The 26,410-nt window shown below is 42.6% G+C and overlaps 1 protein-coding gene across 5 annotated transcripts in view; it reads left to right on the top strand.

The window, feature by feature from the left end:
* Nucleotides 1-26,410, top strand: part of psd3l (pleckstrin and Sec7 domain containing 3, like) — a 532,485-nt gene that overhangs the window by 107,578 nt on the left and 398,497 nt on the right. Inside the window, exon 1 of one of the 5 annotated variants that reach the window (XM_072256353.1) lies at nt 369-840. The exons of 3 other annotated variants lie outside the window; for them this stretch is intronic. The gene's annotated coding sequence lies outside the window, so the exon portion shown is untranslated. Of the gene's footprint in view, nt 1-368; nt 841-26,410 lie in introns of those variants that run through there. One more of the 5 variants, XM_072256354.1, reaches the window with a different exon arrangement.

Here is a 26,410-nt window from a genome sequence, read left to right on the forward strand (position 1 = left end):
GGGCGATGGTTTAGGTTCCCTCCCAAGGGGGCGGACTGGGCCTTTCCTGTGGTGGTGGTGGTGGTGGTGGTGGGGGGGGGGGGTTGTAGGTGAGTGGAAATAGTTCGGCCACGTGTGAAAAAAGTGGGCTCTTGTACAGACCTCCCACGGGAGGCACTGAACCAAACATAGACACGCATACACCTCCTCCCCACCAGCTAGTAATGCCAGGAGGAGAGAGGCAGAAAAAGAGAGCGCTTTATGAGTGATACACAGAAGCACTCACTCGGTGTAAAGCGAGCGAGCGAGAGGCAGACAGAGGGAGAGAGAGGGATGTACATACCTCATATGTGCGGAAAGCTGAACGCATTCTGGGCGTAAGTAGGAAGGTGCAGACACAGAGTGTACAGGACGGATCGCTGCCGAGGAAGACGTAACTGAGTTGGTAGAGAAGAGAAGTTGGGAAGAAGGAGAGGGAGATGCAGACTCATCGTACAGAGGCCGGGGTCTGTCGGGAAAACAGGGACCTATCGAGGGACACTGCAAAGAAAAGCAACAGAGGCTGGCTGGGTGTATAATCGAAGGAAGATTGTGCAGAGGCATACACCCCGAGTGCCTAGAAGAAGGAGGGAGTGCACAGGAAGAGAGGGGCAGAGAAAGAGAGCGAGGGGAGTCGCACGCGAACTGTAGAGGGGAGGGAGAAAAAGACATTGCACAGGGGAGTAGAGAGAGAGCGCCTGTGCGCCTGGGCAGAGAGGCTCACAGCAGAGGAAAGGAGCGCCAGGCTTCACAGAGGGAAAGAGAGGGAACCCAGCACTCGCCTCTCAGTTTAGGAGTCAGAGGGACGGCGGCAATGACAGGGTAAGAGGCGCTCGCTATTCGCTCGCACCGTACGGTATTGTTACATTAAACCCTTCACTTCGGTAATCTGATCGGACTGTTCGCTGTAACTGCAAATGTGGCAAAAGAAACCTTCCTCCGCTCTTTGTCTGCTCTCCTGCCGGCGAATGTCACTGCTTCGAGCATTTTAGTGAAACCGAAGGGAAAGGCACCAAGACACAGCTGAATTCTAATTTTGAGTGTCTCCCGATTCGAAGCGCCCCTCACTCCATCTGTCACCCGGTTATCTTTGTGTCCGATAAATCCTTGTTTGTTCAATCAGCATTTTTTTTACAGTGGAGCCTCACAATGTTGGCATTAGCTGCTCTTTGGTACTGACGCTAATTCAGGTTTGTTGCAGACTTTAGAGGAATTGAAAACGAAACAGTACTGACACCAGGAATAAGCGAAAGTGTGGAATTTCATAGTTAAAAGGGGAAAAAAAGCCGAGTCGCTGTTTCCCTGGAATCTGAACTTTATTGGTGACATGAGAATGTGGCTATGGAGTGTGGGGATCCCAGGGGCAGTGTCTGCCATGGGCTCAGTAAGAGGGGTTGAAACGCAGTGCCACTGGCTCAGAGTGAAAGAAATAAGTTCAAGCTCCTTTTTCTTCACTCGCTAGGAAGTTTTGTTTGTATGGCTTCAGTATTGTCCCGTGCAGTCTGTTTGCAAACTATTAGAAAACAAGAATGAGAACGTGGACGAAGTGCGCGGGTGTGCCGTCCACTAATAAGAGACAATGTTTCGGGGGTGGGGGTGGAATTAGAAAATTGGATAGTGAAATCTGTTGTGAACTATGCATCTCAAAGGCACCCATTTGGTTTATACATATCTGCAGTACACTAGACTGTAAACCACCCGCAGTCTTTATACATCGTGGGTTGTTGGTCTGAGATAGGATGTGGGCTTTATGTGCTGGCAAGCAGGGGAAGATAATGCTGTACAATTTCATGCGGAATTAAGGCAATTTAAAAATCCTAATTGTCAATTATATGCACGCTGTGAGCACTTTTGGGTGCTCTTATTGCAGGAAAACATAATGGATGGGCACAAACATAATTTAAAAAAATAATAAAGCACTGGCCTGGAATTGCTAAGGTGTGAATCGTAAGGCTGTTTCATTTGCGATCGTGTGCTGTATTGAGTTCCATGAACCATATCTCAGCCAAGGTACGGGGCTTTGGAGGGGGTGCAGGAAAGAAACATCTCAGGAAAGGTTTAAGATTCTAAAGAAGGACTGCATGACTTTATCTTCTTGATCACTGAAGATTAAGGGATGATCTAATTAAAGTTGTTCAAATATTGTAAATAGTTGAAAGAGAGTAGATAGTAACTTCAATCCACTACTAGAGTAGAATGTGCCTTCCCCCGCCCCCAGCAATCCCTAACCCCTTCTAACTCATACAGTCCCACCAAAACAAAGTACTTGGTTAAGTGGACTATTGAATATGTGAACAGTTAAGTTTATTTTCCGGTTAAGGGAAGTACTAGCAACCAAGGTGATAAATAGAGTTAAATTGCTGGCCATTCCCTAACAGGTCAGGCTGGAGGGGCTGAATGATCTCCTCTTGTTTATTAATAAATCAAATAACCGTTCAGCACAACTATCCAATGAAGGGCTCTGCAGAGTTTGTTAAATATGCAAGTCTGAGATGATGTGAAAAATGCTTATTAATTACCCGATGGTTCAAACCCCAGCACCTCATCTAGAATTACTTAGATTAAAACATCAAGACAGTGCGTAGGTAAGCTGTTTTCCTGGCTGGAACATCACCGTATGAAACAGTTTCAATGATTCACAGAATTTCTTTCCAAAGGAGATCATTCCACCCATTGTGACAGTGGAAACTAAACCTGAACTTGAGGCTGAGACCATGGGGTCCTGATCTGTGCCCTACAGATTACAGCTCTTCCTATACTCTTTGGGCACCTTTTAAAGGTGGTGAGGTTTTCTGCTCCTCACCTTTTCTGCAGTAAGTTCTAGACTCCCGTCATTTATTAACTGCCTTTAATCCTTCTAATTAAATGAAATCCATGCCTGATTTAGTTCTGTTTAGGAAACAAAACTTCCTAAACTTCTGTTTAGGAATAACATTTGGAACATGTCAATTCAAGTGGGTTGATTAAGTCATGTCTAAAATCCTTAAAGTGTTTCTAATTGAATCAGTGAAGCCAAAGAAAATTTTTTGGATATTGAGCCAGAGATATAAACAGTTCATTCTCTATTACAGATTCAGACTTGAGTGTTTTCCATAAAGTTTTGCAGTCTCTGGATTTTGGAAACACTTGTAAAATAATCAGTGATCTATTGTCCTCAAATGAATTGCTGTGTAGTGGCTTAGATATACATGCAGTGCTACAAGCCTTGTACTAATATACTAAATGATTTTCACATGACAGATATGGTGGACTATTATACACCAGTCGAATGAAGATCAGAAAATAAGTGGACTGTGTGTGTGATTGTGGGTTAGAGTGGTATCAGCTTGAATAGTTCAATCTTCCCAGAAATGATACCTGGCAGTGAGATTTCAATACCAATTCCCTTGCTGTGTTTGTTCAATAATCAATATTTTGTGAATGCTGGTTTGTAATTTCCATGTTTTGTTAATAATAGATAATTTACCAATGGAACACGGAAAATGTATTGGCCGGTTAAACACCATGTTGGTCATGATGTGCATGTGCTTATATATCCAATTTGGAACATCTGTTTTCAAGTACCCTAACCTCCCAGAATTGAATAACTTATTAGGATTTTTTAAAAAATTCAAGAATAATTACAGCCATTGCTGGAAAATATAAAAGGTGGTCAGGGAAAATTACTGTCAGCATATTTGTTGAAATTAGTAAACAAAGGTTAATGCTTGGCTGTTCTGAATTATTGCTATGGTAAAGTCTATTTATTATTGAGATAACTAACTCTTTCTTGCCCTTGTCTGGAGGCATTTTTAGATGCATTACAGAGATTCTGATTACCCATAATGGTCCTTTCTAGTCCATACATATTCACAGTTTACTTGCCCACAGATCCTGGAAGCTGGAAATGATCAGAAATAGCAGTGGATACTGAATAGGAGAAGGGACCTGGGCTGATAAAATCAAGTTGAGGCCAGTTGTAACTTGCCTGTTGCTGACCATCTCTGCTCCTCTTGGTGCTTCCTGGTATGGATAAATTCACAGTACGACAAAGAGAATACCACATACAGTAATTTAATTTATTGATGCTACTTGGTGATATTATGGCCACACTCTACCCAGTGTGACCTTCATTGCACACAATCTCTTTGTTTAGCTCATGAATAAATCCTCTTTACAGTGATGACATTTCCCCTTTAAAAACAACAGTTCTTTATAAAGTACTGGTTTTTCTAACCTATAACCTAACTCCATGGCAACTATAGCCCTGAAGTCAGCAATCTATTCCCAGATGATTCATTTTATAAATAGCAAAATGTAATATAAATCATACATTGATCTGCATTAGTGACAAGCCCTAAATAGTTACATAAATGTTTTAACTAATGTCCACATTAATGGAAAAACCTTAAGGTCTATTGGGAAAGAAGTGAAGAAATGGGAGGCGAAGGGAAAGAATACTAATGGGAAGGCTCTTTTAAGGAGTTGGCACGTGCTGATAGGCCCGTGGTAGTGTAACTACAGATGTATTCTTTGCATTTAGTTCTAAGCATTGAAAGCTATAAATGTAACCTGAAACAAAAGATGTTTTCCATTGTAGAAGTTATTGGTTGGCTTTGGTTCAGACCCTGCAACCCACCTATGGCTTTCGCATGTCTTGGGTTAGTGAGGCCCGGTGGTGCCCGTCCCTTTCCAGGCCAGACCACAGCCGATATCCTCCAACTCGGTGGCTCGTGGTGGTCTTGAACACTTAGCTGTTTAGTTCTTTGGGGAACTCATCTACGCTGGCTGGTAACTTCGTCGGCAAGGTCCTTTGCCCAGATAGATCAATTAATATCACTGCCTCACGCTGTTTAGCCCACCAGCTGAAGTGGTGTACTGGGGTGTGCCACTTGGAGGCAGATGTGAGATGGATGAGGACCAGTGATGTCCGTCCACCCTGCAAGGTAGAGTACAGCTGCCAGACATCAAAAGTGCTACCTCTAACCAGAGCCCCCTACACCACTGGATAAAGGCACCTACATTCTGGGCCCAGGACAGATCCTCAGAAATGATAACACTGAGGAATTTAAAGTTGCTAACCCTCTCCACCTCTGATCTTTCGATGAGGACTGGCTCATGGACCTCTGGTTTTCTCCTCCTGAAGTCAATAATCACTTCTTTGGTCTTGCTGACAATAAGTAAGAGATTGTTGTTATGGCACCACTCAGCCAGAGTTTCAATCTCCCTCCTATATGCTGATTTGTCACCACCTTTGATGTGGTCGGCTGGTGGCGCAATGGCATCAGCGCCGGACTTTGGAATGAAGGCTCCCGAGTTCAAATCCAAGTTGGGGCCTGCTGTACCTGTATAATTACTTTCAGTGACTGATGAACAAGGACACCCAGATCTCATTGTACTTCCCCTTTTCCTAACTTGACACCATTCGGATAGTAATCTGCCTTCCTGTTCTTGCCACCAAAGTGGATAACCTCACATTTATCCACATTAAACTACATCTGCCATGCATCTGCCCACTCACCCAACCTGTCCAAGTTACCCTGCATTCTCATAACACCCTCCTTACATTTCACACTGTCACCCAGCTTTGTGTCATCTGCAAAATTGCTAATGTTACTTTTAATCCCTTCATCTAAATCATTAATGTATATTGTAAATAGCTGTGATCCCAGCACCGAGCCTTGCGGTACCCCACTAGTCAGTGCCTGCCATTCTGAAAAGGACCTGTTAATCCCTGCTCTTTGTTTCCTGTCTGCCAACCAATTTTCTATCCATGTCAGTACCCTACCCCCAATACCATGTGCTCTAATTTTGCCCACTAACTTCCTATGTGGGACCTTATCAACGGCTTTCTGAAAGTCCAGGTGCACTACATCTACTGGCTTTCCCATGCCCATTTTCATAGTTACATTCTCAAAAAATTCCAGAAGATTAGTCAAGCATGATCTCCCCTTCGTAAATCCATGCTGACTCAGACCTATCCTGCTACTGCTACCTAAATATGCCGCTATTTCATCTTTTATAATTGATTCCAGCATTTCCGCACCACTGACGTCAGACTAACTGGTCTATAATTGCCTGTTTTCTCTCTCCCTCCTTTCTTAAAAAGTGGGATAACATTAGCTACCCTCCAATCTGCAGGAACTGATCCTGAATCTATAGAACATTGGAAAATTATTACCAATATGTCCATGATTTCTAGAGCCACCTCCTTAAGTACCCTGAGATGCAGACCATCAGGCCCTGGGGATTTATCAGCCTTCAATCCCATCAGTTTACCCAACACCATTTTCTGCTTAATGCGAATTTCCTTCAGTTCCTCCGTTACCCTAGGTCCTCTGGCCACTATTACATCTGAGAGATGGTTTACAATTGAATTCCAGTTCTTACTTAGAGTAAGACCTTCATCTTTGTTAAAATTATTTTTCTCTAGTTTTATCTCAGTGGCTTCCTTCACCAGATGGTCCCAAAAGTCATTGGCATGGCACAGTAGTTTTGTGCTGTGATTAACCGTATGAAGACTATTTCAGATCTGGAGAATCTCCATGAGGAAATACGATGATTACATACGATGTTCCTACAGAATGGCTACAAGGTGAAGGAAATCAATTGGGCCCTTAAAAGGGCCAATGGAAAAACCAAGAAACCTAACAACAAGGAGGAACCCATCACTATTGTCTATCTTCCCTACGTTTCCACAGTTTCTGGAAGGATCACCAGGATCCTGAAGAAATACTGGTGTGATACCATCCGCAAATTCGTGAGGAAGTTCAAATCACAGCTTATGCGGGTCAAAGATGATCTGGGACTCAGTACAGCTGTGTTTACAGGATTCACTGTGAATGTGGAGCAGCATATATCAGCCAGACGGGGCGCTCAGTGGAAACCCACATCAAGGAGTACAGGAGATGTATCTATTTGGGTTACCTGGAGAAAATGGTGTTAGCAGAAGATTGTATTTACAATGGCCATAGAATTGACTTTGATGGCACAAAACTACAGTGCCGCGCCAATGGTTATTGGGGCCACCTGGTGAAGGAAGCTATTGAAATAAATCTAGAGAAAAAGAATTTTAACAAAGACAAAGGTCTCACTCTGAGTTAGAACTGGAATTCAATTGTAAACAAAGTGGGACAGCAGAAACCTGATTGGTTGAGGACTAACCAGTCAGGAGGGATAGATGATGGGGGTATATATACCACTGGACTAGACATGCTGGTATCATTCCTGATGAAGAGGGCAGAGTTTGTCATTGAAAAGCCAGTTAAAATCAATACCTGTACCTGGCTGGAAGCCCCAGAAGAGTTTATTCGTCACATACGCCAGGAAAACACTAGACCCTTTTTCATGCATGTAGTATGCTACAGTGACTTTCTTCTATACCAGTACTGTTTGACTCTAAAGCATATGCTCTCTTTTGAAATGCATCAAAAAAAGGAAGCTTTTGTTTTGTTTACTTTCAGGACTGGGATGTTGCCAGCTAGGCCATGTCCATCCCTAAATGTCCTTGAGAAGATGGTGGTCAGCTGCCTTCTTAAACTGCTGTAGTTCCTCTGAAGGTACATTCACACCTCTGTGAGTCAGGAGGGCCCAGGACTTAGACACAGCAATGACGAAGCACTGGCGTGATATTTCCAAGTCAAGACGATGAAAGACATACAGGGAATCTGTAGGTGGTGGTGCCCCATGTGCTTGCTGCCCATGTCCTTGCTATATATCTTATAGATGATACAGACTTCTCTCACAGTATACAGAGGTGGAGAAAATGAATATTTTTGTTGTTATTTTTGCTGGTTGGCCTCGTAAGATATTGAAAGTTCTTGGTCTGCATTCTTGCAGACAAATAGAGAGTTCTCCTTCACATTCTTATAAATGGTAGAAAGATTTTGGAGTGTCAAGACATGACTCACTTACTGTAGGATCCCAGCTTCTGACCAGTTAAATTCTTGGGCAATAGATGCTGTAATGTTAATAGTGGGGGACTTGCATGGTAACACCAGTCAATGTCAAGGGTAGCAGTGTTATTGGAAATGATCATTGTTGAAACAAGAATGTGAGTCAGCACATTCAACCATGCCGCAGGGCCCTGCTGCCTGCAGGCATGGACTGAGGAGTTGCAAGTGAACATCACACAGCTATCAGCAGATGTCCCCTCTTCTGACCTTTCGGTGGAAGATAGATTATACTTGAAGTACTGCAAGATAGTTGGGCTGAGGACACTGCCCTGACAAACTTTTGCAGTGATGTACTAGAACTGGAATTATTGCTTTTCAACAATCACAACAGATTTCCTTTTGTGTACAGTATGGTTCAAATCACCGGAACGTTTTCCCTATGATGCCAATGAGATGAGAGGTTTTCCAGGCTCCCTGATGCCCCACTGCCCTTAAGTCAAAGGCAATCCCTCTCCTTTCCCTTCTGTAACTCAGCTGTTTGGCTCATGTTTGGAATAGAATTGTAGTGAGGTCTAGAGTAAGGTGGTCCTGACGAAACCCAGACTGGACACCATTGAGCAGTTCATTGGTGAGTAAGTGCCACTTGTTAACACTGTCAACAATGGTTCCATCACTTTGATCATAATTAAGAGTGGTAGTCAGCCGGATTGGATATATAGTCATTGGTCACAAGCTCATAATGTCCTCAAGTGTCTCATAGGCAATGAAGTAATTTTGAAATATTGTCACTGTTGTATTGAAGGTAAACTATATGGCACAATCTGTTCATGATAACGACCAGGTGATCAACATTAGTGTTGTTGATGGAGAGACAAGTAGACTGTAACTCAGGGGAGAATGCCTTTTACCTCCTTGAATTATCCATTGGAATATTTTATACCCACTACAGTGTACAGACAGATATTAGTTGTATGGTGCTCCCTCAGCACCCTATTAAAATATTAGCCTTGATAAGGTGCTCCAAGTCAGTTGAAGCCATGGAGTCAAAGCTCATATGAACAAGGTAATCTAATAGCAGGCTGTCATTGTTATTTAACTGCTTAAAAATATTACCTTTAATATCAGTTGGAAATTTGTATTCAATGTTGGAAATTTAAAATAAAATTCAGAAAGCTGAAAAGTAACTGGGAACTAGAACCTAAAGTTTCAGATATGAACTCTAAATCTTATATTTGCGATGGTAACAAATATGCATCTGTTTTAGAAATTGGTGTCACCTTGTACCAAAAATAATCTCTAGCACAATTATACTGATTCAGCCTCCATTCTAATCTCTCCCTTCTGCTGTGTACACATACACACTTGTTTTATTGACTAAACAACAGATAACCATGTACATTTTACTTCCCGAGTCCTCTGTCATCAGAACATTGGGTATATATTTGTACAGTTCTGTATGACAGATATAGTGACTGTTGGAATGAATGACTTACTGACCAAATATGCTAGTGCATTTAGAATGGGGTGCTATATTGACATAAGCTGTATTCAGCACAGAAGGTTTTGTCAAAACAATTGGAATTGAAAACTATTACTTCCAGGAGAACCCAAGTGTTTTAGGTTATCAGTGAGATTACAAAACCCTTGTTTCGGCAATAATGTAAGATGTTCTGTTACAACGTGTCCATTAGTGAGGTATGTAGATGTTATGTACTGTAAGCCAAGCAGTGTTATTTCTACTCTAGCCAAAGTGTTCCATTTAATGATGATTTGTGTTTGTAGTTACAGTACTGTGCAAATGTCTTAGGCACATGTATATAGCCTAAGACATTTTTGCACAATACTATATTTGTCAATGTGGAGCGGAGAGTGAGCGAAGGACGTTGTGAATGGCAAGGTTGGAGCTCATGTATGTCACATAGCTTCACAAAGTAGTTTAGGAATGTCCTGCATTGTGATTATGAAGCCATACTTTTCTGCTGAACATTAAAGAGTATGCTACTATCTTCAAACTACTTCCCATTTGTTGGGAGCCTCTTCTTAACAAAGGCAGGAATCAACAAAGTTCACAATTACCCTCAATGCTTTGATGTAGCCTTTGGGCTTTTAATATAGATTGAGCTTTCAAACTTCTTGAGTTCTTCTTGAGACTTGGGCTTCTTGCAAAGCATTGGAGAAATGCCAGCGATGCTGTTTCCACGTGCCGTGATGCTGTCGCCTGTTTGCAGCCACCGAGGAGAGGGGCATCGGTGTCAGTGCTCGTAGGCGGTGTAGCACAGCGTCCATGCTGGCATCAGTACTGCACTCCAGTGTTCGCTCGTTGGAAGTTAAGCTGGGTTAAATTCATCTGACAGCTGCAGGTTTACTTTTGCCGGCAGCAGTCTATTTCTATCTTGCACATGCTATATGCGCGTTGTGCTTCGTGTGACTGTTGGTACTGTGTTTTCCACCTTGGCCCCAGAGGAACACTGTTTCGTTTGGCTGTATTCACGTATGGTTGAATGACGATTAAACTTGAAATTGAACTCGAGATCACTGTATCCCAAGCTACTCACCCAGCTCGCCTCCAGTCCCACCTGTAACCAAGTCTGTAAGTCCCCCACACACAAATTATTGGACAAACTCAGTGGAACAGGTATGGAGGGGAAAACAGATAGTTAGTGTTTCAGGTTGAGACCCTTCACTTGGACTGAATGAATTGTTTGATTGAAAATGTTGACTGTCTATTTCTCTCCAAAAGTGCTACCTGACCTGCTGAGTTCCTTCAGTATGTTGTGTGTTGCTCCAGGTTCCAGCATCTGCCATCCCTAATGTCTCCACTACCTGTCCCACTTTGGCTTCAACAGTTAGCTCAGACTCCAGGGAACTTGAGTGCAAGCAATAGGCCATCTGGGAAGAAGACAGTGAGTAGTTGGGGGAGGTATGTTGGACTTGCACAGTGGTGTTTTACCAGGAGGAATTTCCCCAGCCTCCAAAAAACCTTAATCCAAATAAAACTGGGGGAAACTTGCATTAAAATATATATGTATTCATTCCACAAATACTATGTAAAGGAGATATTGAGCTTAATTTGACAGAACAGGTGGGATTCTGAATGATTGGTTGGGCTAAAATGTTCTAATAGTATTGGCTTGCTGAGGAGATTCCACAACTTAACTGTAATGCATAAAGAAACTTAATGTGCCAGTAAGTACCATTACTAAGTCCTTTTAGATGCAAATTCATATACATCTCCTTTTCATCTCCTTTACATATCATGTAAAGGAGGATGAAATAATTGTTACTCTAGATCTAATGCAGCACCAAACCCCACACGCACACACACACACTAAGAGTATAAGCACATAAGATAGCTTGTGAGCATAGATTGTATGTCCATAAAGTGACTCTAGGTGTATTAGTGTCTGTATATAAGGTAATTAACAGGAAACTATAAAGTGTGGTGGGGGGGGGGTGGTGTGGAGGATTGAGTTAGTGGATGGAGGTGTTGATCAGCCTTGCTGCTTGGGTAAGTAACTCTTTTTGAGTCTGGTGCTGTTGGCATGGATGCTTTGTAGTCCTCTCCCTGATGGAAATGGGACAGACTGTCCATGAGCAGAGTAGGTGAGATCTGTCATGATGTTACCAGCCTACTTCCAGAACCTTTCTGTATATATGCCTTTGATGGCAGGTGGTGCGTTGGGCAGATTTGACTGCCCACGGTAGAGACTTGTTGTCTGCCACGGTGTGGTTTCCGTACCATGCAGCAATACAGCTTGTTAGGATGCTCTCTACCGTTTATCTGTAGAATGACTTGAATATAAATGTGCATAGTCAGCTCTCTTCAGAAAGCAGAGATGTTGGTGAGCATTCATGATTGTGTGGAATGTGTGCTGGGACCATGAGAGATTGTGCACGATGTTCACTCCCACGAGTTTGAAACTGCTCACAGTTTCCACTGCTGTGCCACAGATGTAACGAGGGATGTGGGTGGTGTGAGTTCCTCTGAAGTCGATAACCATCTCCTTTGTCCAGTTGACATTGAGGAAGAGGTTATTTGTGTGGCACCAGGCCTCGAGCTCTTCCACCTCCTCTCCCTGTAGGTCACATCGTTGTTGTTGGATAACTTGACAATGTGGTTAATTGTGTGTTTGGCCATACAGTCGTGTGTGAGCAGAGTGTACAGCATTGGGCTCAGTACACATCTCGAGGGGGACCTGCGTGGAGGATGATGTGGAGGGGCGAGCGGTTCTGCATCGTGACTACCTGAGCTCTGTTGCTTAGGAAGTCCAACACCCAGTTGAATGGTGGTGCATTTAGACCAAGGAGTAGACCTTGTTGACTAATGTCTGTGGGACAGTGTGTTGGATGTGGAACTGAAATCCAAAAACAGCATTCTGACATAATTGTCCTAATTTTCTAGGCGTGTCAGGATCAGGTGCATGACACATCTATCATAGAGCGGTTCTGTCAGTAAGTTTATCGGTGTATCCGTTGTGGCAGGAATAGAGTTTTTGATATGTGCCATTACCAGCTGTTCAAAGCACTTCATGATGATTGGCATCAGAGTCAACAGCCAGTAGTTGTTTCAGTCTGAATGTCATAGTCATAGTCATACTTTATTGATCCCGGGGGAAATTGGTTTTCGTTACAGTTGCACCATCAATAATTAAATAGTAATAAAACCATAAATAATTAAATAGTAATATGTAAATTATGCCAGGAAATAAGTCCAGGACCAGCCTATTGGCTCAGGGTGTCTGACCCTTCAAGGGAAGAGTTGTAAATTTCTTTGTAAAGTTAATATGCAGAGTTCTTTGGTACAGGAATGATGGTGGTTGACTTGAAGCATGTGGGCACAGCAGCTTGGATGAATGGAGTGTTGAAGATGTCTGTAAAGACATCAGAGAGCTGGTGTGCACACTCCTGAATACTTGGCCTGGGATGTTGTCAGGTCGGGCCGCCCTGAAGGAGTTACCTCTCTGCAGCGACCTTCTCGTGTCTGTTGCTGCTACAGGCAGTGGTTGCTCACCTGGCAGAAGGGTAGCTGTCAGGGCCAGCATTGTGTGTATTAAAGTTGTTTAGAACATTAGGGAGGGAGGCATCACTGGTACAGTTGACACTGTTTTTCAGTAATGCCTTGATGCCCTGCCACATGTACCAGGAATCTTTGTTGGACAGGGTTTGTTGAATTTGTTTGGGCATAGATAATGTTTGCTGTCTTGATGCCCAAGATGTGGTTTCTCCTGGCTGTTCTGATAGCTCCCGTGTCACTAGACTTTAAGGCAGAATCCCAGCCTTGCAGTAGAGAGTGCACCTCAGCATTTAGCCAGTGTGACTGGTTGGGCTATGAAATGACCATTCTGGAGGTTGTTCTTGAGGTATTAACATTGTTACACACTTCCTGAGGTAACTGATGATAGATGAGGCAAATTCCTTCAGGTCTGTGTCTTCTTTGTTTGTGGTGGCTTCCTTGAACATTTGCCAGTTGTTCTGCTCGAAACAGTCCTGAAGCATAGAGGTTGCCTCATTATGTCATACAGTGATGGTGCTCTTGACTCGTTTGTCACATTCTATCACTGATGTTCTCCATTCTTCAAATCTCTCCCCCACCTTCCCTCTATTAATAACTGATGTTTATTGCATTCTTTCCCAGTCCTGACAAAGGGTTGTAGACCTCATCTTTCCACAGGTGCTGCCTGACCTGCTGAATGTTTCCAGCATACTCTGTATTTACTAACAATGCCTTCTTTGCTGAAGGATTGGAGTCTTGGCACATGCCGTTGAAATCCCCTGGTGTCTGAAGCCTTACCCAAATGGGAGAAATACCCTAGGCAGTGAGGACTGCCAGCAGAACAATGAACTTTGGCAGGGTCAGAGGCATCTCGGTGGAGCCACATCCTGATGTTGATCTTGGGTCATCAGGGAACATTGTTAATCTTGATGTGGAAATTGGTGGGTTCAAGGTGACACTCTGGAATTGAACTCAAAAACATTACTGTCACCCCTCCCCCTCCGAGTTCAACCAAGGATTACGATTGATCAGCAGAGGTGCCATCTTTCAAATGAGATGTAAATTAGTCCTAGGGTCCCAAGTCCCTGTTTTCAGTTGGTCATAAATGGCACTGATGAACAGGATATTCTCTACTCATCTGGAAAATATGTTTCTCTTGTTGAGTAGTAAAACATTCATATTTTTATTATACATGGGACCTTACTGTGAGAAATTGTTCAAAAGTAATAGGCGATGAACTACATTAATGTTAGTCAGTGTAACAAAGTACTAGTTCACTTTTTACTCTTCTTCCTTTCCTCCTTTTTTTCACCAGAAGCACTTAGATAATGGCCATCTGAAATCAGATAACCCAGGCAGTGAGCAATAATCAGAGGTATTATATGCCTTGGTTTGACAAGGCAGTTTGGCAAGGAAGCAACTAATTCCAGTCACTCACATGCTTACCTTTTACTTGTTCATTACTTTGTGGACATCGATATTCCTGGCATAGTTATTGTTTGTTGTCCTTTTCCAATTTACTATTTCTAAAAACATACTTAAAACATTTGTGACTTGTAATAAAGTACATTGACAAGTTATCACTCATAATGCAAGATATGAAATGCTGTTTGTGGTTGAGGACTGATAATTGGGGCTGGACAATTTGCAACTACTAGATTTTCCTTCCTTTCATTCCGAGAATCTCACCTGGAACCTTGGCAGGTGGAGGGAAACAAAAAAACACCCTGCAGATATTAGAATCTGAAACAAGCCAAAAAATGTGAGAACATATCAGCTAATCAAGCAGCAACTATGGAAAAATAAATGCGTCAACAGTTTGTTTTAGGGACACTTAGAACATTCTGAAGAAATAAATGCTACATGCCCAATTATAACCTGTAGCATTTACAAGTTTCTCTTTCCACAGGTGCTCCTTGACTGGTTGAGTTCTTTCAACATAATTCTGTTTTTGTTTGAGAACCGTAGAAAGTCTGAACTGTCAACACATACCCTCAGGCTGAAACATGCAAAATTTGTTTCTCTGGAACAAACAGTACACAGATGAGTAAAAAGGCTAAAGACTTTCCATCATACTTTAAAATGGTGCAAATTGCTTTGGTCTACGCTCATTCATTCAGTTCCCACCTTGCATCCTCTGTTTTGGGTAAACACTATTCTTACCTGTGATTCCATGGGCATCACTATGGAAGGTCAATTAGATTAAGCTCTTTAGGTAAAGAGATTGCTGAATTTGCAATTGGGCTACTTGGTGATTGATTTTTAATCATGAGCTTCAAGCTTTTCACTCAGCATATCATATATAGTGATAGGAAGCAACTTACCCTGTTTTGTTAGGTTTCTGGATCAGAGTGGGATTGAGGGTTATGGCTGTTGTTAGGGGAAACACAGAACTGTGCAGCACAAGAATAGGCCCTTTGGCTCACAATGTCTATGCTGACCACAATGCCACAGTCAATGGAAAGTGGAACTGCGGCTAAGATCAGATTAACCATGGCCTTATTGAATAGTAGGACAGTGCAGACGGATTGAATGGCTACTCCAGTTCCTGTTGCTTATGATCCTGTCATAAGCAACAGGAGCTGTTGCTCCTTTTGGTATTTAAAATTTCAGGTTCTTGGATCATTGGGATCTCTTCTGGGGGAGGTATGACCTGTTCAAAAGTGATGGGTTGTACCTGAACCTGAGGGGACCAATATGCTCATGGGCAGGTTTGTTAGAGTTATTGGGGAGGGTTTAAACTAATTTGGCAGGGGGTGGGAACCAGAGTGAAGGAACTCAGGATAGGCCAGATTGTAAAAAAGGAAAGATAGCATGCAGTCAGCCTGTTAGGAAGGGCAGACAGATGATAGGACAAAATTGCTGCCAGCAGGGTGAGTATCAGTGCATTAGGGATGCAGAATCAAAAAGGGTAGCAAATACAGTGCTCAGTGTTTATATCTCAATGCATGGAATATAAGAAATAAGATGGATGAGCTTGTTGCACTATTACAGATTGCTAGGTATGATGTTGTTGCCTTCACTGAATGATGGCTGAAACATGGTTGTAGTTGGGAGCTGAATGTCCAAGGTTACACATTGTATCAGAGGGGTAGGAAAGTAGGCAGAAGGGGTGGCCAAAGTAAATTGGAAGGAAATGCTGGCAGGGGTGGCAACCAAAAGAATTACTAGGAGGGAAAAGATGAAATATGAAAGCACGCTAGCAAGCAATATCAAAGTGGATAGTAAACATAGAACATAGAATAGTACAGCACAGTACAGGCCCTTCGGCCCACAATGTTGTGCTGACCCTCAAACCCTGCCTCCCATATAACCCCCCACCTTAAATTTGTCCATATACCTGTCTAGTAGTCTCTTAAACTTCACTAGTGTATCTGCCTCCGCCATTGACTCAGGCAGTGCATTACACGCACCAACCACTCTCTGAGTAAAAAACCTTCCTCTAATATCCCCCTTGAACTTCCCACCTCTTACCTTAAAGCCATGTCCTCTTGTATTGAGCAGTGGTGCCCTGGGGAAGAGGCACTGGCTATCCACTCTATCTATTCCTCTTATTATCTTGTACACCTCTATCATGTCTCCTCTCATCCTCTTTCTCTCCAAAGAGTAAAGCCCTAGCTCCCTTAATCTCTGATCATAATGCATACACTCTAAACCAGGCAGCATCCTGGTAAATCTCCTTTATACCCTTTCCAATGCTTCCATATCCTTCCTATAGTAAAAGCTGCTTCAAGTATGTAAAAAGTAAAAGAGATGAGAGTGGATATAGGACTGCTAGAAATTGAGGCAGGGGAATAATAACGGGGGCCAAGGAGATGGCAGCTGAACTAAATGAGTAGTTTGCATCAGTCTTCACTGTGAAAGACAGTAGCAGGGTGCCAGATGTTGTAATGTGTGAAGGAAGAGAAGTGGATGATGGTGCTCAAAAAGCTGAAAGACTTAAAAAGTACGTAAGTCACGTGGACCAAATGAACTGCACCCTAGGGTTCTGAAAGAGGCAACGTTAAATGGTAATATAAGCAGTTGGACTAAAATTCAAAGAGGAGTTAGACAGGGATGCGTTGCCTCACTGGAATTGTTTAATATCTATAGTGAAATGATTTTCAGAGAAATAGAAGACCTAGATGGGATAAAAATTGGAGGTGTTATCATCAACAATATAAGATATGCAGATGATACCACCCTAATGGCAAGCGCTGCGGAAGACCTACAAATCCTCCTAGACAAAGTAGTACAAACAAGTGCAGATTTTGGTCTAGCCATCAACTGTTAAAAAAAACACAAATGTATGGTAATATCAAAACAGCAGGATACTCCCAACTGCCAATTGTACATCAGTAGTTAAGAGATTGAACAAAAGATCAGCTTTAATTACCTCAAGCAACACACATCAAAGTTGCTGGTGAACGCAGCAGGCCAGGCAGCATCTCTAGGAAGAGGTGCAGTCGATGTTTCAGGCCGAGACCCTTTGTCAGGACTAACTGAAGGAAGAGTGAGTAAGGGATTTGAAAGTTGGAGCTTTAATTACCTTGGTAGCTTTATATCACTAGATGCTAGAAGTAAAGTAGAAATAAAAAGAAGAATTGCCATTGCCAAAACCAACTTGCAAAAAATGAAATGACACATTTCTATGACAACAAGGCTTAGGCTACTAAAATGTTACATCTGGTTAATCTTGCTGTGTGCTTCCGAAACATGGACTATAACACCAGAACGCCAAAGAAACTTAGAAGCAACAGAAATATGGTTTCTTAGAAGAATGCTGAAAATATCATACAGAGATAGGGTAACTAATGAGACAGTACTCCAACGTGCCCATACAAAAACATCTTTAATGAGAACATTAAATGAGAGGAAACTTAAATTCCTGGAACATGTCATCAGAAAGGGAGAAATAGAATGCATTACATTACAAGGCTGTATGCCTGGGAAACACGGAAGAGGAAGGCAAAGAAGAAAATATATGGACACTGTGAAATAACTAACGGATCTAAGTGTGCGAGATATCATTGACGCTGCATGGGATCGTTCGATGTGGAAAGCCATGATCACCCAAGCGTGTAATGCATAAGGCACATGAAGAAGAAGAAGAACGTTAGAGATTGTGGTGGCATTAGAAATGATCTTTCAAAAATCATTGGACTCTGGCATGGTGCCAGAGGACTGGAAAATTGCAAACGTTACTCCGCTCTTTAATAAAGGAGAAAGGCAGCAGAATGGAAATTATAGACCAGTTAGCTTGACATCAGTGGTTGGGTAAATGTTAGAGTTAATTGCTAAGGAAGAGGTTATGGAGTACTTGGTGACACAGGACAAGATAGGACAAAGTCAGCGTAGTCATTTAAGGAAACTATCTTGCCTGACAAACCTGTTGGAATTCTTTGAGGAGTTTACAAGTAGGATAGATAAAGGGGAGGCAGTGGATGTTGTATACAGTACTTGGACTTTCAGAAGGCCTTTGACAAGGTGCCACACAGGAGGCTGCTTACCAAGTTAAAAACCCATGGTATTACAGAAAAGTTACTGGCATGGTTAGAGCCTTCGCTGATTGATAGGGGGCAGTGAGTGGGAATAAAAGGATCCTTTTTCTGGTTGGCTGCCAGTAACTAGTTATGTTCCGCAGGGGTCGGTGTTGGGACCACTTCTTTTTATGCTGTATATCAACGATTTACAAACGTAGATGATGGTAAGTTTGCAGATGATACGAGGATTGGTAGAGGGACAGATAATTTTGAGAAAATAGGTAGACTGCAGAAGGACTTAGACAGATGAGGAGAATGGGCAAAAAAGTGGCAAGTGAAATACAGTTTTAGAAAATGAATGGTCATGCCCTTTGGTAGTAGAAATAAATGTGCAGACTATTTTCCAAATGGGAGAAAACCCAAAAATCTGAGATGCAAAGGGACTTTGGAATCCTTGTGCAGAACAACCTAAAGGTTAACTTGCAGGTAGAGTCAGCGGTCAGGAAGGCAAATGCAATATTAGTATTCATTTCATGAGGTCTAGAATACAAGAGCAGGTATGTGATGCTGAGGCTTTATAAGGCACTGGTGAGGCCTCACCTTGAATATTGTGAACAGTTTTGGGCTCCTCATCTAAGAAAAGATGTACTGGCATTGGAGAGGGTTCAGAGGAGGTTCACAAGGATGATTTCAGGAATTAAAGGGTTATCATACGAGTAATGTTTGATTGCTCTGGGTCTGTACTCACTGGAATTTAGAAGGATGAGTGGGGATCTCATTGAAACCTTTCAAATGTTGAAAGAGGGGATGTGTAAATGATGTTTCCCACACTGGAGGAGTCTAGGACAAGAGGGCACAGCCTCAGGACTGAGGGGCATCCATTTAAAACAGAGATGCAGAGAAATTTCTTTAGCCAGAGGGTGGTGAATTTGTGGAATTTTTCCACAGGCAGATGTGGAGGCCAGGGTGTTGGGTGTATTTAAGGCAGAGCTTGATAGATTCTTGACTGGACACGGCATCAAAGTTTACAGGGTGAAGGCTGGGGAGTGGGGCTGAGGAGGGGAGAAAAAGTTCAGCCATGATTGAATGGCAGAGCAGACTTGATGGGCCAGATGGCCTAATTCTGTTCCTATGCCTTCTGGTCTTATGATCTAAAATGTCAGCCTTGGAAGGTGGGTGCCGCTAACAAAGCAGATCAGAAGTTGAAAATGCATTAGATAGACAACTCAGAAGAAAGCAGTGAGCCAATGTAACTTGCTGAACCTCCAATTCCAAAAGAAACAGATTAACCGGTCCTTCACCCACTTGCTGTCAGCGAGATAGTACTGATAATGTTGCCCAAGAAACAGCGAGCATTTTGTATCATTGAGCTGCTTTGATGTCCTGAAGATGTTATATAATTGCAAATATCATTGTTACTTGTACTCCTGAGTTGAATTATGCATTACCTTACAGATGGTAGTCCGTTTTTGTTTTTCTCTAGAGTCTCATTTATTCCTTTCACAACATTAATTTTTAAAACAGCAAATTATTAAAATTAATTAACAAGCTTAACACTCTTGCTTCCTCCTCCCTTCTCCAACTTAGCTGATTGTGTCTCTGGCTTTCTTGCCCACCTCCGCTGTGGGCTTGAGCACACTTGCGGTTGTGTATTGGATTGTCACATTTGTCATTTGGGGAATGGAAGGAATCAACAGCCAGCTGGTCTTGAGGCAATAATGAACAAGTACTGGAGGGAAAGAAGAATCACAGCTGAATAACTGCTTGTTGGCTCCATGTCCCAGCACAGAACTACAGGAATGTGCAATTTAACAGATGCTGTGCGTAGGAAAAGAATTGTTTGGAAGGTAAAATAAGTAGTTTAGAATTATGTAGCACAGATGGAGCCCATTCAGTCCAACCTGTCTGTGTAGCTTTCTTGAAGAGTCTTGCCTGTAGTCCCACTCACTGGATCTTGTTCTTGGAAGATTTTTTTTTCAGTTCACAGGGACCTACTCAACTCCAACTAAAGATTAGCTTCTTGAAACATCAAAACATACAGTGAAATGTGTCATAAGAAATAGGAGCAGGAGTTGGCCACCTGGCCTGTCGAGCCTGCTTCGCCAGTCAATAAGCTCATAGCTGATTTGGCCATGGACTCATCTCTACCAACCTACCTTTCCCCCATAACTCTTAATTCCCTTACTATGCAAAAGTCTATCCAATCTTGTCTTAAATATATTTACTGAGGTGGCCTCCGGTGCTTCATTGGGCAGAGAATTCCACAGATTCACCACTCTCTGGGAAAAGCAGTTTCTCCTCATCTCTGTCCTAAATCTATTCCCCGAATTTTGAGGCTAAGTGTCTATAATGTGCTGAGGGAGCCCTCAAATGTCACCATGTTTCTGGAAAAAACATAATCCCATAATTTACTAACCCTAACTTTATTTATTTTTTATTTACTTTACGTACAGGGTAGAACAGGTCCTTCCGGCCTTTCGAGCTGCACCGACCAGCAATCCCCTGATTTAATCCTAGCCTAATCATAGGACAATTTACAATGACCAATTAACCTACCAATTGGTACATCTTTGGACTGTGGGAGGAAACCAGAGCACCTGAAGGGAACCCCTGTGGTCACATGGAGAACATACAAACTCCTTACAGAGAGTGGCAGAATTGAACCCGGCTTGCTGGCACAGTAAAATGTTACACTAACCACTATGAGACTAACCATTCCAAGTGCAAGTTAAACAAATATGCCCAAATTAACTCTCTTAGATTGTATATTTATTTTGTGATTTACAGTAACGTTTATGACATGCACTGTAATGCTGCCACAAAACAACACATTTCTTGATGTGTATCGGTGACAGTAACCCTGATTCTGTGTTTTTCCCTTCCCCAAAGTTGAAAACCCCAAGTAAATGGCCAGCATTTATTGGGCTGCTGTCAAAACAGAAGGGCACATGAGAGATAATGGAATCACAGAATTTTTAAAAATAAGCTGCAGAGGAGGTGATTTGGCCCATCATGTTTATGCCTATTGAAAAAGGCAAACAGCAAATTCTTGCACTTAATCCAGTGCATTGCAGTTCATATTTATATACTTTTAAGTCTTTTGAAGCTGATTAGGGTTTCTACCTCCACTAACTGTGAGTTAGGTGAGTTCACGATCCTTGCTGCTCTCTAGGCGAAAAGAAGGTTTTCTTTGTCTCCCTTCCGATTATTTTGTCCTTCTGTTCAGGGAAGTAAGCCCTCCCTTAGGAACAGAGGAGGTTTTACACACTTCAATTAAGCATGAGTTGTAGCCTCTTGTGTTTTCTCAGTTTAGCCTCCTCCGTTCCAATGAAAACAACTCCAGTCTGTCCTGTCTTTACTCATAGTTACAGTTTTCCAATCCTGGCAACGTCCTCTTAATTCCTCACAGTTTCCACAGCAAACAGCCACTAAATTCAAAATAAATTTATTATCAAAGTACATATATGTCAGCAAATACTACCCAGAGATTCATTTTCTTGCAAGTATTCACAGTAGAACAATGAAATACAGTTGAATGATTGGAAAAGTACACACAAAGACTGGCAACCAACCAGTGTGCAAAAGAAATACATCAAAGAAAAAAATAATAGTAGTAGTTCTAATAGTAAAAAAAATCCTACTGACAATGTGTCAGTGATCAGTTCAGTGTTGGCATCAAACTTAGTTCTAAGCTGGATCAGAGCTAAACTTCAATAGTTTGTGTTAATGTTTGACTGAGCCATCTTCTTGAAATAATTTATTGAAGGTCTTAAGCTTTGGTTATTTTAATTACTGATTGCTCATAATTTGGTCAAGTGACGGCAGTTCAGCTGTAAGTATACTGTCGCATGATACTCAATACAGTTGCTTTGATCTTCCTAAAATGTTTGAAGCCCCCTGATGATTTTTGGATTACATATTTATAACTGGGATGATGATTTTCTCTATGAGTACCTCGTATTCAAATCTGGTTAGACAGGAATGAATGATTAAAATGGAACCATCTGCAGGATTCAGATGGCTTAGACAACAAGGATTGTTTGGGGGTAACATTTAATGTCTTGTTATTTCTATAATTTTATAGTGTACTCTATTAAAAGAAAACAATCTTATTTATGTATAAGTGTGTTCAATCATCAGCATCAATTTGATGTGTGCCAATTTGATTGAAGTAAATTAGAATGAATACTGTTTTGTGATACTTGAACCTGAAAATGCTTGTTCCTGCATGATAGGGTGGGAGGGACCTTACACAGTTATGTAGTATTCAGTGCAACTTACGGAAAAATGCTGAATAACTACTGCATGTACTTTGAGCTTTGACATTATCAGAAACATTGAGAAATAAATGAGACCAGTTACACTCCTGAGCTGTAGCCCAGAGAGAGGCAAAGGCAGATGCTGCTTTTTGCTGAAATCAGCAAGAGAGTTCCTTTGTTGGTAACGCAGCATCAGGTTTAAAAAGGGCTTCGGTGTTTTTGGCTTTTCTTTGAGGGCTGCAGTCAGCATGAGAAGTTGCTAGTTGGTGACACTGCGCAAGCTTTAAAAAGAGCTCTGGTGCTTTTGGGTCTTTTTGGCAGGCTGTCATCAGCATGAGAGGTCATTCGTTGGTAATGCGGTGTGAAGTTTAAAAAGAGCTCTGATGTTCTCAGTTCTTTTCAGCAGGTTGCAGTCAGTGCAGGGCCAATCAAAGGATGGGAGTTGTAAGTAGAGCAGCCATTGCTGGATTGGGCCAGTGGTAGAATGGCCAGGCTTTGGTTCAACAGGCTTGGGCAAGCACAGGAGAAGGAGGTTCTAATTAAATAAGTTTCTGATTTTTTTTCTGTTAATATGTAGCAAGTGCACTGTGAATGGGTTTGGAGGTAGTGGTACATACTTTGTATGAGATGTGGGAATTATGGGAGACCTCCAGTCTCCCTGATGACTACATTTGCATGAATACATTGAGCTACATCTCCTTAGAGACTGTGTTAAGGAACTGGAGCTGTGGTTGGATTACTTTGGCTCTCACAGGAAAATGAGGAGGTGATAGATTGGAGCTACAGGGAAACAGTCACTCCTAAGTTTCAGGAGGCTGGTACCTAGGTGACTGTTAGGATAGCGAAAGGGATTAGGTAGCCAATGCAGAGTACCCCTGTGGCCGTTCCCTCAATAATAAATATACTGCTTTGGATACTGTTTACGGGTAGAGGGTGGTGCTGGACGTAGCCTGCCAGGGAGAGGCTGCAGCGACTGGGTCTCTGGTGCATAATCTGCTCTGTGGCTCAGAAGAGAAGGCGATAGAAGAGGAGTGCAGGAGTGATAGGCAATTCCAGAGTTAAAGTGGCAGAAAGCAGATTCTGTGGATGTCAAAGAAATACTGTACCTGGATGGTATGTTGTCTCCCAGGTGCCAGGTTCAGGAACGTCCTGGATTGGGTCCATGGCATTCTAAAGGGGGAGGTTGAACAGCTCTATCTCATGGTACATACTGGCACCAACAACATAGGTAGGAAAAGGGAGGAGGTGCTGAACAGAGAAGATAGGGAATTAGGCAAAAAGCTGAAAAACAGGATGTCCATCATGGTAACCTCTGGACTGCTGCCAGTGCCATGTGCCAGTGAAAGTAAGAATAGGATGATTTGGCAGAAGAATGCGTGGCTGAGCAGCTAGTGCAGGGGACACGGCTTCAGATTTCTGGATCATTAGAATCTCTTCTGGAGAAGGCATGAGCTGTACAAAAGCGATGGGTTACACTTGAAGCTGAGGAGGTGAGTATCCTTGTGGGCAGGTTTGCTAAGGCTCTGGGGTAGGGTTTAAATGAATTTGGCAGGGCATGCAAACCAGAGTGATAGGGCTGAGGATGGAGCAGTTGGTATAGACCTAGATTCAGTGTGTAGTGAGATTGTGAGGAAGAACAGGCAAATGATAGGGCACAATTGCAGTCAGTGCGTTGAGTTTAAGCAACAGGGGGCCAAAATCATAAAGGGTGATGAGTATAGGACTGAAAGTGTTATATTTGGGGGTGTTGTGGATAGTGTGGAGGGCTGTCAGAGGTTACAGCGGGACATCGATAGAATGCAAAACTGGGCTGTGAAGTGACAGATAGAGTTCAACCCAGTTAAGTTTGAGGAGGTTCATTTTGATAGGTCAAATATGATAGCAGAATATAGTGTTAATGGTAAGACTCTTGGCAGTGTGGAGGATCAGAGGGATCTTGGAGTCCAAGTCCATAGGACACTCAAGGCTGCTGCGAAGGTTGACTGTGTGGTTAAGAAGGCATATGGTGCATTGGCTTTCATCAACCGTGGGATTGAGTTTACGAGTCGAAAGGTGATGTTACAGCTATATAGGACCCTGGTCAGACCCCACTTGGAGTACTGTGCTCAGTTCCGGTCTCCTCACTACAGGAAGGATGTGGAAACCATAGAAAGGGTTCAGAGGAGATTTACAAGGATGTTTCCTGGACTGGGGAGCATGCCTTATGAGATTAGGTTGAGTGAACTCAGCCTTTTCTCCTTGGAGCGGCAGAGGATGAGAGGTGACCTGATAGAGGTGTATAAGATGATGAGAGGCATTGATCGTGTGGATAGTCAGAGGCTTTTTCCCAGGGCTGAAATGGCTAACATGAGAGGGCACATTTTTAAGGTGCTTGGAAGAAGGTACAGAGGAGATGTCAGGGGTAAGTTTTTTACGCAGAGAGTGGTGAGTGCGTGGAATGGGCTGCCAGCGACTGGTGGAGGCAGATACGATAGGGTCTTTTAAGAGACTCCTGGATAGGTACATGGAGCGTAGAAAAATAGAGGGCTATGGGTAACCCTAGGTAATTTCTAAAGTAAGTACATGTTGGGCACAGCATTGTGGGCCGAAGGGCCTGTATTGTGCTGGAGGTTTTCTATGTTTCTATTTTGAATGCACACAGTATATGGAATAAAGCAGATGATCTTGTAGTGCGGTTAGAGATCAGCAGGTGTGATGTTATAGGTATGTCTCTGAATCGTGGTTGAAAGCAAATTATAGTTGGGAGCTTAACATTGTATTGAAAGAACAGGCAGGTAGGCAAGTTAAAGTTCAAGTTTAATGGTCATTTAACCATACATGAATACAGCCAAATGGAGACCGTGTTACTATGGGGTCAAGGTGCAAAGGCACATTACCAACAGTCACACACAAGATCACAATCACGAAATAAGAGTTCTGATGCCCACCCCTTCCTCCCATCCTGTGACGCCGCAGCTTGATGCATACAAGTCAACAAGCTTGCATAGAATATCAGTAAGAATACAATGATGCTGAATATTCATATATATATCTGTTGACTGGCCCCCGACACTCGCGAGGCAACAGAATGGCTTTGAGGCCCGGTCCTTGTCCTGATGCTCGACTCTGGCTAGGTGAGTGATAGACAAGCCAATTTAGATTAGTAAAAACACAACCGGGCAAATATGTATGTATATAAACCAGACCCCTCAGTCTATTTTAAATCTCCAGTCGCCACAACTGTGTTGTTCTACCCCCAGTAGAGCGTGATGGCCTTGACGCCTCTTCTCCAGTGGCTGAAAAACAAGCGCCCCCACAACTTAAGGCCCAGGTCCATTGAGTGCCACTAAGAAATCTGCAGTTGGCCACAGCAGAGCTTGTCTTCTGCTGAGCAAAACCCTGGAAGGGCAGTTCCGACTCTGTTCTGGACACCATGCCACGCCACCCTGCGGTGAAGCGCCATGGCTTTGTCCCCTCAATCCAAGTGGCTGCAAACTGACAACACTGTGGCTTCAGGCCTAGTCCTTACTAGGCAGAAGGGTCTGTTGGTAAAAAAACAAAGTCAAATCCAAAGAAGAGGGTATGTACGATTGAAAGATGGAGAACACTTGTGTGTAGAGTTAAGAAACTGCAAGGGCAAAAAGACCCTGATGGTAGTTAGAATGAGGCCTCTGAACAGTAGCCAGAATGTGCTACAAATTACAATGGGAGATAGAAAAGGCATGTAAAAAAGGGCAATGTTGTGATAATCATTGGAGATTTCAATATGCAGGTAGATTGGGAAAAGTAAGTTGGTGCTGGATCCCAAAAGAGGGAATCAAGTCA

Source organism: Mobula birostris, chromosome 4 (assembly GCF_030028105.1).
Source record: "Mobula birostris isolate sMobBir1 chromosome 4, sMobBir1.hap1, whole genome shotgun sequence".
NCBI classification, from domain to species: domain Eukaryota; kingdom Metazoa; phylum Chordata; class Chondrichthyes; order Myliobatiformes; family Myliobatidae; genus Mobula; species Mobula birostris.